Genomic DNA, 20,704 nt, shown 5'->3' with positions numbered 1-20,704 from the left:
TCAGTTTTGATAAGCGCATACAGTAATGTAAGATGTTAATATCAAGGGAAACAGAAACTGGGTGGGGGCTTACAGGAACCCTCTGCACTATCCTGGCAACTTTTCTGTAAACCTAAAATTATTCCAACATAAAAGTTTATCTGAAGAAGGTCTTCCACTAAATTATACCTCCAAAATTGATGACATAATTATAATTAACATGTAGAAAATATGGGCTTAATTTAATAAGTAGAAGGAAACATAAACATTTCATAATTATCTACTTTAACCCCCCATAAAAATAAAAATGAATGCCCAATGGAACAAAAATATTCCTAAAAAGGTAACTGAAAACTTTACCTAATTGAACTTTAAGTTATGTTCCACCTCAATCATTTGACAAACATTTACTAAATACCCAATATAGGCTAAATCTCACTGCAGACTGAAATAAATAGAACAACATCCCACCTGCCTTTCTCCCTTTGAGCATCCTTAAGAATAGGAATATATTTGAAGGTATTTACTGCAAAACTACCTAAAAGAACAAAACCTGTATTGCCAAACATAAGGATTAATACATTATGGAATATTTATATATATATATAATATATATATAAATATATATAACATATATAATATTTATATATGCAGCCATTAAACTAAGTATGAAGATTGTATTAACTAAAGGTGAGATTCAAAATAAACCAACAGACTGCAGCTTAAAAATATTTATCTAGAAGAGGCAATATACAGAACAAGCTAGGATGATGGGACCATGAGTGATTTAAAACGTAATTTAAATTATATTTTGTCTTACTATTTCTGTCTATTCTGTTGGGAGAAAAAAATAACCAGTGAGGGGTAGGTAATATAAGATAAGGCAGCTTGAAGGAAATAACTTGAGTTTTTAAATGAGTTCCTAAAGTTCTAAATACCTTCACAGGCTTTTGCTTCTTAACTTAAAAAACCAGACAGTATTTATGAAATAACAGTTTTCTGACACCCAGCAACAGGCAACACAGGCCAGCAAGCTGAGTCCTGTGACTGCCCCAGCTTACTGCCTGGAGTTACCAGGTTTCAGTAAAGAGAAGGGAAACCCAAATGGAGCCTGGTAGTCTCCCTGAGTTTAGACAGAATTCGAGATCTGGAGAGTCCAACTCAGAATTTCTGCGGCTGAGTACAGGAGAGGAGAGCTTCAGAGAAGGTTGGGGAGATCCGCAGAGGGTTCCCTCTGAGTGTCCAGCTGATAATGATCAGAGCTTGTGCATGATCAAATTCCAAGGCTGGGGAAGGAACACCAGAGAGGAGCAGATGGACTAATCCATGTGGAACAAGGCTGGGAACAGTTCCTCTTCTACCACTTTTCCAGTAAAGACCTCCTCACACCAGGACAAAAAACTGAGTCCTCAGAAAGGTGTTGACTCAGTACTGGGGCTAAACTAGCCTTTGACTAAAGGCTATTCTGGACTAAATGCTTAAAAGAGAGCTAAAATGCTTAAAAGAGAGCTTTCAAGGGATCAAAGTGTTCCAAGTAACTTAACTGCATCCCAGAAAAAAAAGTCCCAAAGTATTTAAAGAAATACCAAAAAAAGCCCTAGCACTCAATGTAAAATCCAGTGTCTTGCATCCAATCAACATCTAAACACCCCCCCAAAAAATAAAAAAAACCCAGGAACTATATTCAATACCTTGCAATAACCTATAATGGAAAAGAATCTGAAAAAAATATAAATATTGAATATAATGAATCACTTTGCTGTACATCTGAAATACTGTAAATCAGTAAAAACAACAGCCACAAAACAAAAAAGCAGGAAAATACAATCTATAATGAAGAGAAAAGCCAATAAAAAAACATACCTAGGAAGTAGAGATGATAGAATTAGTAGACAATCATGTGTACTGGTATAAATATACTCCATATGTTCGTGAACGTAGAGCACAATATAAAGAGAGAAGTGGAAGGTATAAGAAAGACTCAAAATGAACTTCTAGAGATGAAAAAAATACAATGGTTGAAATTAGCAAGAGATTATACACTGAAGAAAAACCTGGTGACCTAGAAGACACAGCAGTAGAATCTAGCCAAAATGTAATGCAATGGAGACATCGGGGGAAACAGAGCACCAGCGAGCTGTGGGACAAGGTCAAGGAGATTAACATACATTTAATTGGAGTCTAACAACTTCACATGTACAAAATCCGAGGGAAAGTAAATATTTCTAGAAAAGTGTTAAATGTCAAGGAAAAAAGAAACATACAAGTGCTCTCTCTACACTGGTTTCCAACTTAGCAACAGGCACCACTTAGTAGCTGAGACTGTCATTACAACAGAGTGAAAACTTATGCTGATGCCCAAGTATTAGCTGAGAGAAGCTGCATTCAGATACCTATGGTATTAAGCTCTGAGATTATAAAAGAATTATTTTCGGATTCCCACTTGGGCATACAGAAATAATTTGATATATTATGGACTCTGAGAAACAGAGGAGCCATTTCAAATCTACTACGTTTGCCAGCTGGAATGACAGCAGTCTTGCATGTGAAGGGAAAAAAAGGCCTGCTCCAAATTGCTCCATGAAAGCTGTACCCTTTATTCTTTAAAAAAGCATTATTCCAAAATTTCAGGATTTCTAGTTATTTGGTTATTAGAGTTTAGGAAAGAACCTTTATTCTTAAGACTATTCATTTGAATAGCTTTACTTTTGTGGTATAGTTCCTTTCACTGTTAGAAGTTCTCTGATCGTGTCTCATAAAATTGACATTCCCCCGTCATCCTGAACTTTCCTGCTTTTTTTCTAGGTATATCTGGGTCTGTCCATGGCCCTGATGGCAGGGCGCTCAGCATGGTCACTACTCTCCAGTGCTGGTGGTGCCCACACCAGCTCCACTTCCAATTCGGCTACTGCATTCTCACACACACTCCAAGGCTGTGGGGTGTGAGGAGCCACCCACAGGGCGGCTCGACTCCTGATCACCCTTGACTCCTGATCACACCTCCTCCTCTCAAAGTCATACTTACTACAGTGCAAACAGCAACAACAGTTAACAGGGTTGATGCAGCACTTTCAAGTCTTGTTTCCCCCAGGTCAAGACTTTTATTTTTGATGTATATTACATATGAGGCATATTTTCACTTTACATCATGTTTACTCACAATTACTGATATATTGTGTTGTCTTGTTTCTTATATGGACATCACTCAAGATATTTATAGTTGGGTGGTGATAATAAAAAGAAATCTTATGAACAATTCTTATTTAATAATATCTACAACTTATTGAGTGTTTACTATGTGTCAGACATTGCTCTATGTTAATATCTGTGAACCTCTTTCAGAAGGTGGTATTTATTTAAGGTGGGTTAGAAAGCACAGCAGGGTTTAATATGCAGTCTATGAGGAAAGGCTTGCAGAAGGAAGTAGCCACAGGAACTAAAGCATGGAAGGCTGGGTACAAGTGCAAAGTTGTCCAGTACAGCTGGAGTTTAGAGCTCATCTGGGCAAAAAGCAAAAGGTAACGTCACACAAAGAAAGCTGAGAAATCTGTACTTTATTCTTTTTTTTTTTAATTTTAAAATTTTATTTATTTTTTTATACAGCAGGTTATTAGTCATCAATTTTATACACATCAGTGTATACATGTCAATCCCAATCGCCCAATTCATCTCACCACCCCCACCCCCACAGCTTTCCCCGCTTAGTGTCCATACGTTTGTTCTCTACATCTGTGTCTCAATTTCTGCTCTGCAAACCGGTTCACCTGTACCATTTTTCTAGGTCCCACATATACGCGTTAATATATGATATTTGTTTTTCTCTTTCTGACTTACTTCACTCTGTATGAGAGTCTCTAGATCCATCCACATCTCAACAAATGACCCAACTTCTTTCCTTTTTATAGCTGAGTAATATTCCACTGTATATATGTACCACATCTTCTTTATCCATTCGTCTGTCGATGGGCATTTAGGTTGCTTCCATGACCTGGCTATTGTAAATAGTGCTGCAATGAACATTGGGGTGCATGTGTCTTTTTGAATTATGGTTTTCTCTGGGTATATGCCCAGTAGTGGGATTGCTGGATCATATGGTAATTCTATTTTTAGATTTTTAAGGAACCTCCATACTGTTCTCCATAGTGGCTGTATCAATTTACATTCCCACCAACAGTGCAGGAGGGTTCCCTTTTCTCCACATCCTCTCCAGCATTTGTTGTTTGTAGATTTTCTGATGATGCCCATTCTAACTTGTGTGAGGTGATCCCTCATTGTAGTTTTGATTTGCATTTCTCTAGTAATTAGTGACGCTGAGCAGCTTTTCATGTGCTTCTTGGCCATCTGTATGTCTTCTTTGGAGAAATGTCTATTTAGGTCTTCTGCCCATTTTTGGATTGGGCTGTTTGTTTTCTTAATATTGAGCTGCATGAGCTGTTTATATATTTTGGAGATTAATCCTCTGTCCGTTGATTCATTTGCAAATATTTTCTCCCATTCTGAGGGTTGTCTTTTCGTCTTGTTTATGGTTTCCTTTGCTGTGCAAAAAACTTTGAAGTTTCATTAGGTCCCATTTGTTTATTTTTGTTTTTATTTCCATTACTCTAGGAGGTGGATCAAAAAAGATCTTGCTGTGATTTATGTCAAAGAGTGTTCTTTCTATGTTTTCCTCCAAGAGTTTTACAGTGTCCCGTCTTACATTTAAGTCTCGAATCCATTTTGAGTTTATTTTTGTGTATGGTGTTAGGAAGTGTTCTGATTTCATTTTTTTACATGTTTTGCCAGCACCACTTATTGAAGAGACTGTCTTTTCTCCATTGTATATCCTTGCCTCCTTTCTCATAGATTAGTTGACCAGAGGTGCATGGGTTTATTTCTAGGCTTTCTATCTTGTTCCATTGATCTGTGTTTCGGTTTTTGTACCAGTACCATATTGTCTTGATGACTGCAGCTTTGTAGTATAGTCTGAAGTCAGGGAGTCTGATTCCTCCAGCTCCGTTTTTTTCCCTCAAGACTGTTTTGGCTATTTGAGGTCTTTTGTGTCGCCATACAAATTTTAAGATTTTTTGTTCTAGTTCCGTAAAAAATGCCATGGGTAATTTGACAGGGATTGCATTGACTGTAGATAGCTTTGGGTAGTATAGTCATCTTCACAATATTGATTCTTCCAACCCAAGAACATGGTATATCTCTCCATCTGTTGGTATCATCTTTAATTTCTTTCATCAGTGTCTTATAGTTTTCTGCACACAGGTCTTTTGTCTCCCTAGGTAGGTTTATTCCTAGGTATTTTATTCTTTTTGCAATGGTAACTGGGAGTGTCTCCTTAATTTCTCTTTCAGATATTTCATCATTAGTGTATAGGAATACAAGAGATTTCTGTGCATTAATTTTGTATCCTGCAACTTTACCAAATTCATTGATTAGCTCTAGTAGTTTTCTGGTGGCATCTTTAGGATTCTCTATGCATAGTATCATGTCATCTGCAAACAGTGACAGTTTTACTTCTTCTTTTCCAATTTGTATTCCTTTTATTTTTCTTCTCTGATTGCCATGGCTAGGACTTCCAAAACTATGTTGAATAATAGTGATGAGAGTGGATATCCTTGTCTCATTCCTGATCTTAGAGGAAATGCTTTCAGTTTTTCACCATTGAGAATGATGTTTGCTGTGGGTTTGTCGTATATGGCCTTTATTATGTTGAGGTAGGTTCCCTCTATGCCCACTTTCTGGAGGGTTTTTAACATAAATCGGTGTTGAATTTTGTTGAAAGCTTTCTCTGCATCTATTGAGATGATCATAATCATATGGTTTTTCTTCTTCAGTTTGTTAATATGGTGTATCACATTGACTGATTTGTGTATATTGAAGAATCCTTGCATCCCTGGGATAAATCCCACTTGATCATGGTGTATGATCCTTTTAATGTGCTGTTGGATTCTGTTTGCTAGTATTTTGTTGAGGATTTTTGCATCTATATTCATCAGTGATATTGGTCTGTAATTTTCTTTTTTTGTAGTATCTTTGTCTGGTTTTGGTTATCAGGGTGATGGTGGCTTCACAGAATGAGTTTGGGAGTGTTCCTTCCTCTGCAGTTTTTTGGAAGAGTTTGAGAAGGATGGGTTAGCTCTTCTCTAAACGTTTGATAGAATTCACCTGTGGAGCCATCTGGTCCTGGACTTTCATTTGTTGGAAGACTTTTAATCACGGTTTCAATTTCATTACTTGTGATTGGTCTGTTCATATTTTCTATTTCTTCCTGGTTCAGTCTTGGAAGGTTATACCTTTCTAAGAATTTGTCCATTTCTTCCAGGTTGTCCATTTTATTGGCACAGAGTTGCTTGTAGTAGTCTCTTAGGATGCTTTGTATTTCTGCGGTGTCTGTTGTAACTTCTCCTTTTTCATTTCTAATATTATGGATTTGGGTCCTCTCCCTCTTTTTCTTGATGAGTCTGGCTAATGGTTTATCAATTTTGTTTATCTTCTCAAAGAACCAGCTTTTAGTTTTATTGTTCTTTGCTATTGTTTTCTTTGTTTCTATTTCATTTATTTCTTCTCTGATCTTTATGATTTCTTTCCTTCTGCTAACTTTGGGTTTTGTTTGTTCTTCTTTCTCTAGTTCCTTTAGGTGTAAGGTTAGATCGTTTATTTGAGATTTTTCTTGTTTCTTGAGGTAGGCTTGTATAGCTATAAACTTCCCTCTTATGATTGCTTTTGCCGCATGCCATACGTTCTGGATCATTGTGTTTTCATTGTCATTTGTCTCTAGGTTTTTTTATTTTTTTGTTGGTTTTTTTTGCGGTACGCAGGCCTCTCACCGCTGTGGCCCCTCCTGTTGCGGAGCACAGGCTCTGGATGCACAGGCTCAGCAGCCATGGCCCACGTGTCCAGCCGCTCCGCGGCACGTGGGATCCTCCCAGACCAGGGCACGAACCCGCGTCCCCTGCATCGTCAGGCGGACTCTCAACCACTGCGCCACCAGGAAAGCCTTCTAGGTACTTTTTGATTTCCTCTTTGATTTCTTCAGTGATCTCTTGGTTATTTAGTAACGTATTGTTTAGCCTCCATGTGTTTGTGTTTTTTATGTTTTTTCCCCTGTAATTCATTTCTAATCTCATAGTGTTGTGGTCAGAAAAGATGCTTGATACGATTTCAATTTTCTTAAATTTACTGAGGCTTGATTTGTGACCAAGATGTGATCTATCCCGGAGAATGTTCTGTGCGCACTTGAGAAGAAAGTGTAATCTGCTGTTTTTGGATGGAATGTCCTATAATTATCAATTAAATCTATCTGGTCTATTGTGTCATTTAAATTAAAGCTTGTGTTTCCTTATTTCTTTTGTGTCTGGATGATCTGTCCATTGGTATAAGCGAGGTGTTAAAGTCCCCCACTATTAATTGTGTTACTGTCGATTTCCTTTTATAGCTGTTAGTAGTCGCTTTATGTATTGAGGTCCTCCTATGTTGGGTAAACATATATTTGTAATTTTCATATCTTCTTGGATTGACCCCTTGATCATTATGTAGTGTCCCTCCTTGTCTCTTGTAACATTCTTTATTTTAAAGTGTATTTTATCTGATATTGAGTATTGCTACTACAGCTTTCTTTTGATTTCCATTTGCATTGAATATCTTTTTCCACCCCCTCACTTTCAGTCTGTATGTGTCCCTAGGTCTGAAGTGGGTCTCTTGTAGACAGCATATAGATGGGTCTTGTTTTTGTATCCATTCAGCAAGCCTGTGTCTTTTGGTTGGAGCATTTAATCCATTCATGTTTAAGGTAATTATTGATATGTATGTTCCTACGACCATTTTCTTAATTGTTTTGGGTTTGTTTTTGTAGGGCCTTTTCTTCTCTTGTGTTTCCCACTTAGAGAAGTTCCTTTAGCTTTCATTGTAGAGCTGGTTTGGTGGTGCTGAGTTCTCTTAGCTTTTGCTTGTCTGTAAAGCTTTTGATTTCTCCATCGAATGTGAATGAGATCCTTGCTGGGTAGAGTAATCTTGGTTGTAGGTTCTTCCCCTTCCTCACTTTAAGTATATCATGCCACTCCCTTCTGGCTTGTAGAGTTTCTGCTGAGAAATCAGCTGTTAATCTTATGGGCATTCCCTTGTATGTTATTTGTCATTTTTCCCTTGCTGCTTTCAATAATTTTTCTTTGTCTTTAATTTTTGCCAATTTGATTACCATGTGTCTCGGCGTGTTTCTCCTTGTGTTTATCCTGTATGGGACTCTCTGCGCTTCCTGGACTTGGGTGGCTACTTCCTTTCCCACGTTAGGGAAGTTTTCGACTACAATCTCCTCAAATATTTTCTCTGGTCCTTTCTCTCTCTCTTCTCTTTCTGGGATCCCTATAATGCGAATGTTGTTCTGTTTAATGTTGTCCCAGAGGTCTCTTAGGCTGTGTCTTCATTTCTTTTCATTCTTTTTTCTCTATCCTGTTCCGCAGCAGTGAGTTCCACCATTCTGTCTTCCAGGTCACTTATCTGTTCTTCCGCCTCAGTTGTTCTGCTATTGATTCCTTCTAGTGTAGTTTTCATTTCAGTTATTGTATTGTTCATCTCTGTTTGTTTGTTCTTTAATTCTTCTAGGTCTTTGTTAAACATTTCTTGCATCTTCTCGATCTTTGCCTCCATTCTTTTTCCTAGGTCCTGGATCATCTTCACTATCGTTATTCTGAATTCTTTTTCTGGAAGGTTGCCTGTCTCCACTTTATTTAGTTGTTTTTCTGGGGTTTTATCTTGTTCCTTCATCTAGTACATAGTCTTCTGCCTTTTCATCTTGTCTATCTTTCTGTGAATGTGGTTTTTGTTCTACAGGCTGCAGGATTGTAGTTCTTCTTGCTTCTGCTGTCTGCCTTCTGGTGGATGAGGCTATCTAAGAGGCTTGTGCAAGTTTCCTGACGGGAGGGACTGGTGGTGGGTAGAGCTGACTGTTGCTCTGGTAGGCAGAGCTCAGTAAAACTTTAACCTGCTTGACTGATGTTGGTTGGGGCTGGGTTCCCTCCCTGTTGGTTGTTTGGCCTGAGGCAACCCAACACTGGAGCCTACCTGGCCTCGCTGATGGGGCTAATGGCTGACTCTGAGAGGGCTCACGCCAAGAAGTACTTCCCAGAACTTCTGCTGTCAGTGTCCTTGTCTCCATAGTGAGCCACAGCCACCCCCTGCCTCTGCAGGAGACCCCCCAACACTAGCAGGTAGGTCTGGTTCAGTCTTCCCTTGGGTCACTCTTTCCCCTGGGTCCCAATGCACACACTACTTTGTGTGTGTCCTCCAAGAGTGGAGTCTCTGTTTCCCCCAGTCCTGTCGAAGTCCTGCAATCAAATCCCACTAGCCTTCAAAGTCTGATTCTCTAGGAATTCCTCCTCCCGTTGCCAGATCCCCAGGTTGGGAAGCCTGACGTGGGGCTCAGAACCCTCACTCCAGTGGGTGGACTTCTGTGGTATAAGTGTTCTCTGGTCTTCTGGTGGATGAGTCTGGAGTCACCCACCCAGAAGTTATGGGATTTGATTTTACTGTGATTGTGCCCCTCCTACCATCTCACTGTGGCTGCTTCTTTGTCTTTCGATGCGGGGTATCTTTTTTGGTGAGTTCCAGTGTCTTCCTGTTGATGACTGTCCCACAGCTAGTTGTGATTCTGGTGTTCTCACAAGAGGGAGTGAGAGCACGTCCTTCTACTCCACCATCTTAGTTCAGGCTCTAAATTCCTTTAGTAAAGACAATTCCCAAATCTGTACTTTATTCTGATAACAGAAAGAATTCTCCAGCCACGAGAATGACACTATCAGAAATACAGGTATTTCCAGAGACTGAAGGAGGCTAAACAGAAATATTAAGACCAGTAAAAAGCCTACAGTTGTAATTCTCGAAATATTTATATGTCTCACTACTTTGAAATTACAGTAGTTGTCACATCTGCTGCTTGATCTTGCTATTTAAGGCATTAATAAAGAAGCACACACATTAAAGATGTATTTTCTAAAACAGTACTTCAACATAACCGATTTCCTTGGTAACCTTACATAATTTATTCTATTCACTTAAGACCACTGGACCTCCTCAGGAGAACATGCCTCTCACAAAGGATCTCCTGCGTCCCTCGCAAGAATAGGACACACAACAAGAAGCACCTGCTGCAGAGCCCCACCTCCTACTTCATGGATGTGAAATGCCCAGGATGCTATAAAACCACCACCATCTCTAGCCAGGCACAAACAGTAGTTTTGTGTGTTGGCTGCTCTAATGTCCTCTGCCAGCCTACAGGACGAAAAAGCAAGGCTTACAGAAGGATGCTCCTTCAGTTGGAAGCAGCACTAAAAGCACCCTGAATCAAGATGAATGGGAAACGATCCCAATAAACTTATTTTGGATTAAAAAAAACAAGCCAAAAAAAAAGACAACCCACTAATCTGAGAAGGAGCCACAGGTTTCACTGACTGCCTAAAAGATCCATGACACAAAAAAGATTAAGAACTCTTATTATCAGGGCAATTTACAGATTCAGTGCAAATGGCAGAGACAGAAAACTAGTACATAGAAGTTTGTACTCAAGAGAAAAAATGTCAGTTGGGATCTTGAAGGAGGCACAATGAATAAACTTAAAACCATTCAAATGTCAAAATCAATTTTATCAGGTATTCATTAATCGTCTACATTGTTAAGCACTATGGATACTACAGCGAAAACAGAAAGCTCCTTACTCTCATAAACTTTATACAACATGGGGGAAATATAAAGAGACATGTATTAGGGGACTTCCCTGGTGGTCTAGTGCAGCAGGGGGCACAGGTTCAATTCCTGGTCAGGGAACTAAGATCCCACAAGATGCGTGGCAAGGCCAAAAGAAGAAAAGGGGGGGTGGGGTAAGGAGACATATATTAAAAATAGATAAATTATGATAGATACTAAGAAAAAATGCAAATGCTATAATTAACATCATCATGGATAACTAGAGAACTTGGTTTAAATTAGGGGCTCAGGGAAGGCTCTTCCTCTCTAAGGAAGTGGCATTTAAAACAGAGACCTGAAGGACAGGCTGGAATTAGCCAGGTGAGGGGTAGCTGAGAAGGCAAGTGTTCTACTGAACACAGAGAGGTTAGGCAGGTGAATCTGTGGACCCCAAAGAAGGCTACTGGTGGTGGGCACATACCAAGCCAAGAGCACATGGCTCAGGATGAGGCTGTGACCTGGAAGTTGTGCTAAGGGTTTAAGACTCATCTTAAGTGCACTTCCACTTTAAGGAAGGACTAAAAGTACCCAATTTATATTTGTAAATGCTCTCTCCAGCTGTGATATGAAGAATAAATTGTAAAAAGCAAAGAGTGAAAAAAGAAACCATTTGAAACACTGCAATAGCACCAGTAAGAGATGGTAGTGGCTTGGACTAAGCAACAAGCACATAACTGGCATTTTAAGCCAGTCAGTTCATTGTACGAAATCATGCCACCTACTGCAGGACATTCGGCCTCCCAGACTCAAGGGCACTGTGAACCAGCAGCACTCTCAAATCAGTAAAATACTCACAAAAAGAAAAAGCAGCACACCTCTAAGGGCAGTGGTAAAGCCTCTGGAATGTACAAGATGACGACAGTGGAGACAGGAGGAGTTACTGAGATTGAAAAGGAAAGGTGCTGACTGGGATCTAGTGAGCAAGGTGGGTGAACAGGCCAGATAATACTGTCAAGGTCAAAAATGAGCTGTGCATATGGGAGAAAAAATTTGCAACATGTAGGACTTGTATTTAGAGTATATAAAGAACTCTTACAACTTCAAAATAAGACAAACAACCCAAAATTTTAAATAGGCAAAAGAAAAGACACTTTTTGTGTGACAATACACACATACAAAGATGAATGATGTCATAAGGGAAATGTAAATTAAAATAACATACCCATTAGAATGGCTAAAATGAAAAAGAATGACCATACCAAGTGCTGATGAGGATGTAGAAAAGCTAGAACTCTCATACCCTGCAGGTGGAACTACAAAATGGTACAATCACTATGAAAAGGCTTGGTGGTTTCTGAAAAGTTAAATGCACACTCACCATACAACCCAGCAGTTCCACTCCTAATTATTTACTCAAGAGAAATGAAAATATATGTCTATGACAATAGCCAAGATACGGACACAACCTAGGTGTCCACTAATGGATGAATGGATAAAGAAGACGTAGTATATGTGTACAATGGAATACCAGTCAGCTGTAAAAATGAAAGAAATCTTGTCATCTGCCACAACATGGACGGACCTTGAGGGCATTACACTAAGTGAAATAAGTCAGACAGAGAAAGACAAATACCACATGATGTCACTTATACATGGAATCTAAAAAACAAAACAAACAAAACAAAACCCAGGTGGTTGCCAGAGGGGTAGGGGGTAGGGATAGGGAGGAAACAGGTAAAGGGGGTCAAGAGGTACAAACTTACAGGTATAAAATAATTAAGTCACGGGGATGCAACGTACAACATAAGGAATACAGTCAGTGATACTGTATTGACTTTGTATGGTGACAGATGGTAACTGTACGTATTGTGGTGATCATTTCGCAATGTATACAAATGTCAAACCACTATGTGGTACACATGAAACTAATAAAATATTGTATGTCAAATTACTTCAATTAAAAAATAAAGAAAATATACATCCATAGAGACTTGTATACAAATGTTTGTAGGAGCTTTATTCATAACAGTCACGAACTTGGAACAACCCAAATAGTCATCAACAAGGAAAGAGTAAACAAACTGTGTGTTACCGTGCAATGGAAGAGCACTGAGCAACAAAAGGGAAATGACTACATGCGACAACAAGGATGAACCTGGAAAACCCTATGCTAAGTGAAAAAGCCAGGCAAAAAAGAGCAAAGACTTCTAAATTCCATTTATCTGAAACGCTAGGTAAGCTGAGGCTGATTTACAGTGATAGAAAACTGATCCATGGTTGCCTGAGCTGAAGACTGACAGCAAAGGGCACAAGGGTACTTCTTCCTGGGGTTATGTAATGTTCCGTATCTCCACTGTGGTGGTGGTTACACAGGGTATATATTTGCCAAGACTCAACTGAACTTTGCACAAAGAAAAGGTCCATTTTGTTGTATATAAATTATACCTCAGGGCTTCCCTGGTGGCGCAGTGGTTGAGAGTCTGCCTGCCGATGCAGGGGACGCAGGTTAGTGCCCCGGTCCAGGAAGATCCCACATGCCGCGGAGCGGCTGGGCCCGTGAACCATGGCCACTGAGCCTGCGCGTCCGGAGCCTGTGCTCCACAAAGGGAGAGGCCACAACAGTGAGAGGCCCGCGTACCGCAAAGAAAAAGAAAAAAATTATACCTCAAAAGGTGATTTTTAAAAATTGAGCTATGCTACAAAACTTGGGGCTGATTTTCTCTCATGGTTCATATGCTCATACTGAGGACAATTTCATAGGAAGTGTTCCAAACAGGTTTTGAGCAATGGCAACATCATTAGAATAAATGCCCAGGCTTCCACAGTCATTTCTGAGGCCTTGGCGTAAATATAACATTTCTGGTACGTTCAGGCTTTCTCCCCATCCTCCCCAGCCCCCTGTCATTACAGTCATTTCATAGCAGAGGCTCAATAATATCTGTGGATAATAAAGTTTGTCTAATGAAGGAGCTATCTCCTCATGCATTAGCACCACATACTGTACACGTTGTTAAGCAACTAAAATGCTATCAACTGTTAATGGGTTATTTTTAGAGAAAGCTATTAAGCTGTTCTCTAAGCTACCCATTTCGGTGAACTTTAATTATCTGAACACAAAACCACAGTACTTTGTTTCACAGATAAAAATTAACTTGTCTTCAGATGCTAAGTAAGTTAGACTGATCCAAATTAATGTTCCAAAAGTAAGTAGGTAGATAATACAAATGACTGCTTTAAAAGAAAATGTATTCGTTCCTTTAGCCTGATTCTCTCATAATTTACTAACCAAGAAAGCCAGTGCAAAGGTTTCTTTAGAGCGTGCGAACCATTCAGTGAGCAAATAAAAGCTAAAGTCATTTTAGCTGTAAAACCATCATAATTTTACATTAAGACTGAGTGCTCCAATAATACTTCAGATATTGCAACTTAATGTTGCAACTTATGTCATGAACACATGTGCACCCTCTCTAGGAAAGGTGCTCCGTACAGCCCAGAGCTTGAACAAATTTGGTTGTCTACATATGCATTTTTTAATCTCTTCAGTAATAGAACACGGGCCAAAGAGTCAGGTGAGTTCCAATTCTGGCCCATTCCCTTACTAGCTGAGACATCACTGAACTACCCAACACCTCTGAGCAACCATTTGCTTGACTCAAAAATGAAGAAACCCTATGGGGTTATGAAGATTGCAAAAACAGCAGATGAAAAGCCTGAAAGATATTAGACCATCCCCAAAAAAGTGGAAGTCATTTTTACTTTATTATTTTTTATTAATTTATCCAATGAAACCATAAAAAGAAAGTAACATCAGAAAAAAAAACTAGACTTCAAATCAGGAGGTCTGAGTTTTAGTCCTAGCTTGGCTATGCCCTGTATGTCTGCCCTGATAGTGCTGGCCAAGTTACAAAAAGAAGATACCATTATTCTGTGTTCAGGCTTCTTCCAAAGATAAGTGCAAAACTTCTTTAAAAATTTTTTATATGTATACAAGAGACTGGAAAAAAACCCACACCCAAATTATATGACTGAATGTACATACATACATATATATGCATAGATATTAGCCATAGAAAGATGAAGACTTGTAGTGACTTATACTCAGTAAAGGTTCTACAAATTTTTGGTGGGCTCCAGTACACAAATTATTAAAGGAAAAAGTATGAAAAACATTTCTCTCCGATTAATAGGAAAAATGCGTCTCTATTACTAGATCTAAGATACCCCATCAGAATTTAGTACCGCGACTATCATCATCCTAAAACCCCACAACCATAAACTCTGTTATTTGAAGCACACTAGAGTAGCACAAAGTCAGAGTTAGTACTCTGCAACAGATCCAATCGGTACTCTAATCCAAGCAGTACTCTTTAGAAATGACCTTTGGAGTTCACCTATGCTCTGAACTTGGCATGAGAGAGACCCTGATGAAGCATATGGGCTACTACTCACTTGTGGATCATCCCCCTACATTTCCTTCCTCCTCAGTTATTCTCTCCTGCCTTCACTGGCCAAGAATTCTAGGACGGTCCAGGTCGGGCTGGCTCGCGGTGAGCTCTGAGAACGGCCAGACGTATTGAACCAAGACTAAGAGCATCGAGTCTCCTCCAGTGCTATGCATTCCGGGTAGCCGCCCAGGCAGCTCTGCGCACCTCTGGCCCTGAAGTTGAGTGAGACACTGAGAGAGGACCTCAGTAACCATAATGACCACCGCTTACTGAGCCCTCAGCACAGTGCTGAGAGCTTCAGAAAAACCTTTACTTGCTGTCTTCACCACAAACCTATGGCGGTAAAGCACAGCCCCTACTTTACAGGTGAAGAAACTACGGCAGAAGGGAGGAGTCAAGTAACTTGTCTCTGATTACACAACCAGTAGCCAACAGAACTGGGATTTAATCCCAGGCGTGCTGACCTCCAAAACCCCTGTTTCTCAGCCACTACACCATGCGAGGGTCAGTAGTCCTCCACTGGCTATGCCCTTTTGCTGGTGATGAACCAAGGTTTGGCTCATGATTCTGATGGGGCAACTGAAAAGAAGCTGAGGACGGCAGACAACGAGGACAAAAACAAAAATCATCGTACTGACCACGATACAGAAAGCATTCTGCTTCCCAAGGGAGCCTATCCATTTTGAAGGTTCTGGCTATTTAGATCTTCTTCATCAGGATGAGCCAAAACCTAAAACCTGTCTCCTCTGAAACATGAGGCAAATATGTCCTGTAAATGAGGTGTGGGAGAGCAGACCTGAAGGCAGGAGATGAAAAGGCAAACCAAACATGAGGGGAGGGAGGTGAGATCAGGGTCTGAATGGGGACAAGTAACAAGATATGCTGGAGACCAGCAGGAATGAGAATCCAGAGATTTTTAGTAGTGTCGATCGTGACAATTCAGTAATTTTCTTTAGCATATACCATCAGCCTGTAAGATCAGACAAAATAAACAGTTGGGTTCTCGTAAAATGGGAGTGGAGTCGTCAAGAGAAGAGAGGAGAGGTCAGCAGACAGATCCAGACCCAGGCCAGACAGGACTAGGAGATTAGGAAACCATAAAGGTGGGGGTACAGGGGAGAAGGAGCAGGAGGAAAGGGAGCTACAGTCCGAAAGAGGATGATCTACTTCGTAAGGCCACCCTTGCTCACCTTTGTAAACTGTACCCCAATGAGTCAAGTTAGAGAAAGAAAGGCTCGGATGATCATCCCCATCATGGAAACTTTAGGTCAGTCAAGAAATGCAAGTTTCTCACGAACTGCCCCAACGTCAGAAATATTAACACCCGCCCAGACCTGTGGAAGACGGAAAAGTGTCTAAACTGGAAGCAAACAGCATTATTATCTAAACTGAAAAGAACTGCCCGCACAACTAAGCAGACAGTGAGATGTTACACAACAGATGCTAAACTAGGTGAAGTAGAGAACTGTAACATACAATTATAACTCTAAAATACCAGTAAAAAAATCTCCAGTCAGAGCTGAAAAACTAATTTTACTTCTTTCCAATAAAAAACCTTCTACAGTTGGAGTTGTTTTTTTCTTTCCCCAACCCATCATGATAGAAGAGGAAGTAGATAAGGAAAGGAAGACCCTGAACAAAATCTGATAATCATTCATATGTATGCATCATAAAATATATGCAATTAACTCTCAAACACTGCTGGTGGGAAGACAGGTTACAAACCCTTCTGGACAGGTTGGTAGGACAGTCCTTACCAAAATCAAACATCTGCACCTATCTTTTGATTCAGCAATCCCGCTCCTAGGATTCTACCCTAAACATACATCTCCAGTGATATGAAAATACATAAGCACAAGGTAATTCACCGCAACATTATGTGTAACCGCAAAATACTAGCAGCAGCCTAAATACCCATACACTGGAGAAAGGCTGAATGAACTATGATACACTCACATGGTGGAGTACTATGCAGCTGTAAAAAAGGAATGAAAAAGATCTACAAACTAACACGGAGTAGTTCCAAGATACAATGTTAAGTAAAAAAGCAAAGTATAAAAGAGATTTATACTATGCTACCCTTCATATAAGAAAGAAGGGTTATAAAAAAACATAAATGTATCTGCTTATCTGTATAGCAGAAATATAGGAAGGATAAGCCCAGAACTAAAGAGATCGACTGTATACAGGGGATGAGTGGGAAAGTGGTGAAGGGGAGGATGGGAACAGGGTGGTAGGGATGAGAAGGGAGGGACTGTTCCTTGAGTATACCTTGTGTGTAGCTCTTACTCCGAGAGTCACAGTCATATCACATATTCAAAAAACTAAAGAAACAAGAATGAGGATACGGGAAGAACCCCAAATGGAACACCAACAGTAACAAATGAACCTAACTGTATTACAAATGAATGACATAACCACACTGACGGGCATGAGGAACTAGAAACCAGCCTAAGCAACTTTAGAAAACAGTATTTTAACTGGATGCTGTAAAGTTAAAGCAGGAAAGGGCTGAACACAAATCCTGTAATCTAATTAGTGAACTTGTTTCTCACAAGGATATGGGTTAGCAATTCTGCATCTACTTTATGTATAAATAGAATGGGACTGAACAAATAAGCAAACAAAATGGAAGATAATGAGAGCCAGGCTGGGGAAAGAATACAAGCAAGAGGAAAGGCTAAAATAAACCACATGGTGTTGGATTGGAATCAGGGACATCAGTATGAACTCATAGTTTTTAGCATATACACAGACAGACAGAGAAATACAGATGTGTGTATGTGTGGGTTGGTGTACACACATCTATTTTCCCAGCTCTGTTCACTGAGAAGACTTAGAAGCAACTACACCCCAGTAGCAACGAGCACACTTTGCCCTTAAAAAGGTACTCAAACAAGGGTGGGGTTTGTTGAAAGCAGTCACTCTGAAGGAGCAAACAAAGGTCGAAGTTGCAACAATTTGAAATAAAAAATGACAATACTGGATTACAAACCTACAGAATAGAACAAATACCCATGAGTTCATACTGACACAAATAAGTAAGTGAATAAATCAGAGGGGAGAAGGAACAGCTCCTTCTCACAGAGGCACTCCAATCAGATGGAATGAGGAAAATAGAAAAACTGTCATTAGGTAAATACCACAATAATTTTTTCAGAAAAAGGTCCATGGATGGATGCTTAATCTAGTGAGTAGAAATCTGAGAAGAAACAGGGCATCTGCTTAGTCTCAAAGTACATCCTCTAAGATATTTATTAATTACAAAGGGGTAAATAGATGGACCCCATCTTAACCAGGTGATTAAAGTTAACATCCCTAAGGATAAAATATCTCCACAACACCAACTCTCTGATGTGATGTATCAAGAAAGGCACAACATCACTTCTGTTAAAACTGCATAATCTCATTCCATTCATGAAAAACCATCAGATAAACACAAACTGAAGGACAGCCTACAAAAATAACAGTCCAGGGCTTCCCTGGTGATGCAGTGGTTAAGAATCCACCTGCCAAGGCAGGGGACACAGGTTCAAGCCTTGGTCCGGGAAGATCCTACATGCCGTGGAGCAACTAAGCCTGAGCGCCACAACTACTGAAGTCTGCGTGCCACAACTACTGAAGCCCACACGCCTAGAGCCCATACTCTGCAACAAGAGAAGCCACCGCAATGAGAAGCCCGCACACCGCGACCAAGAGTAGCTCCCGCTCACCACAACTAGAGAAAGCCCGCGCACAGCCACAAAGACCCAACACAGCCAAAAATAAATAAATTTACAAAAACAACAATCCAGTACTCATTAAAAGTGTCACGGTTATGAAAGACAGAGGAAGACTGAAGAAATGTCACAGTTGGAAGAGACTAAGGAGACACAACAATTAAATGCAAAATGAGATCCTGGAAGAAAAAATGACATTGGGGGGAAATGGGAACTGTGAATAAGGTCTGCATCTAGTATTGTACCAGTTTTAATTTCTTGGTTTTGATGACATTCCTACAGACATACACCATGTTCACATTAGGAAAAGGTGGGTACATGGGAACTCTCTGGACTATTTTTGCACCTTTTTTCTAAGTCTAAAATTATCTCAAAATAAAAAGTTAAAAAATTACATCCTTTTGTTAAAATTATATGCATATATGTATATTTGTGTGTGCATGTGTGTAACAAAGATTTTAAAAGGAGAACAGAGAATGAGAAGAATGTGAAAAGAGAGAATGATGGAGCCACTGCCATGATTCTTGATAATTTCCCAATTCCTCAATTGAGTCCTCCTTCCCTCAGGTCCTGGCCTGAGTCCCTGTGTTTCAATAATCTGAGAGTGTACACAAAGGATCCCCAAAGACTTCAGAGACTGTAGTGGGATAACTGAGGACATGGAAAGGAGACGTGACCCATGAGCCCACCCCCAGCAAACTGGGGGCTGGCGAATAAGCCAGAACTGCAAACAGTCCTGATTGCTTTGAGCCCCCCTCCCCCGGCAAACCGGGGGCATGCGAATAAACCAGAGTTGTGAACAGTTCTGAATGCTTCGAGAGCCCCCCCACCCCGGCAAACCGGGGGCCTGCAAAAGAAGCACCGAGTGCTTTGGGCACTGATCCATGAGTTGTCCTCAGTATAATCAGAGTGGTGGGAACGCAAGGAAATGTCCTTGTGCTACTTCAGTATAATCAAAATAATGGTGGGAACTTTGTGCTGTTCTTGCACTCAAGGAGGAAGCACGGCAGGTGCTCACGAAAGCCAATTATTGCTTGTATAATTAATAAAAACATAGGTTGCTGCTTTGGCACTTCTGAAATGTTAAGAAAACAAGTCTTAAAGTGTAAATCTAGATAATGCTTTAATAAAAGTTACCACAGCAAGACAGACAGCGAAGTTTTGCCTGAGCGAGCGGCAGCCCTCTACTGCTGTGCTTTGGCACAATTCATCTCGTGTGATGAGCTTACTTTCGGCCCTGTCCTAAGAAACTACAACAGAGACCGACAAGAATTCCCTAGGATCCTGGTCAGCACAACCAAGAATTTCTCAAATGTTTCATTGCTCAAGTTACTGTGGAAATCTTATTTCTGAAATCAGTTTCTTTTCTTTTCTCCCCATATTATCTCTTCACTTTTGCCCTCGACCAATAAATATATCTGTTCCCAGACACAATCAAAGATCCAGACAGAGAGGAACACTGCCAGAGACAGTGGCCGCCCCCAGGTAACTCCCAACACTGATCCTCCGCACATTCAGAGTGACAGCTGATCTCCAGGACAACTGCTGAAACTAGGGCCTGTACTCCGAAAAATCTACCCAAGTGACAGACTGTCAAGTATCTGAAGAAACAACCTTAAAACTAGTCAAGTTTTATTTTGGGTCAAGTTACAAAAGCCCTGGTCTTGGAAGTCCTGAATCTGAATTCAAGTTCTTGCACTGTCACAACTCTGTGCTTGTAACCATGGGCAATTCTCTTAACCTTGCTGAATCTCAATATCTCCCCAATAAAATGGAAAGAATACTTATCTCTCATATATAGGCTTATTTGGAAGAATAAGTATCTGCGAACTCACTTCATAAATTCAATACAAATGCAAACAATACCACTGCCACCTACGTGACAACAATTTTATCAGA

At 40.1% G+C, this 20,704-nt stretch overlaps 1 protein-coding gene and 1 pseudogene across 4 annotated transcripts in view; one reads left to right on the top strand and one right to left on the bottom strand.

Annotated features, from left to right (window-relative positions):
• Positions 1-20,704, bottom strand: part of MAPK1 (mitogen-activated protein kinase 1) — a 92,776-nt gene that overhangs the window by 45,331 nt on the left and 26,741 nt on the right. The gene's annotated exons all lie outside the window — the stretch shown is intronic.
• On the top strand, positions 10,043-13,808 carry LOC149747590 (small ribosomal subunit protein eS27 pseudogene; annotated as a pseudogene).

Source organism: Delphinapterus leucas, chromosome 14 (genome assembly GCF_059928025.1).
Source record: "Delphinapterus leucas isolate spDelLeu-1000000601 "Yukka" chromosome 14, BTC_Dleu_Yukka2, whole genome shotgun sequence".
Lineage (NCBI taxonomy): Eukaryota > Metazoa > Chordata > Mammalia > Artiodactyla > Monodontidae > Delphinapterus > Delphinapterus leucas.
This window is presented reverse-complemented; position numbering and strand designations above follow the sequence as displayed.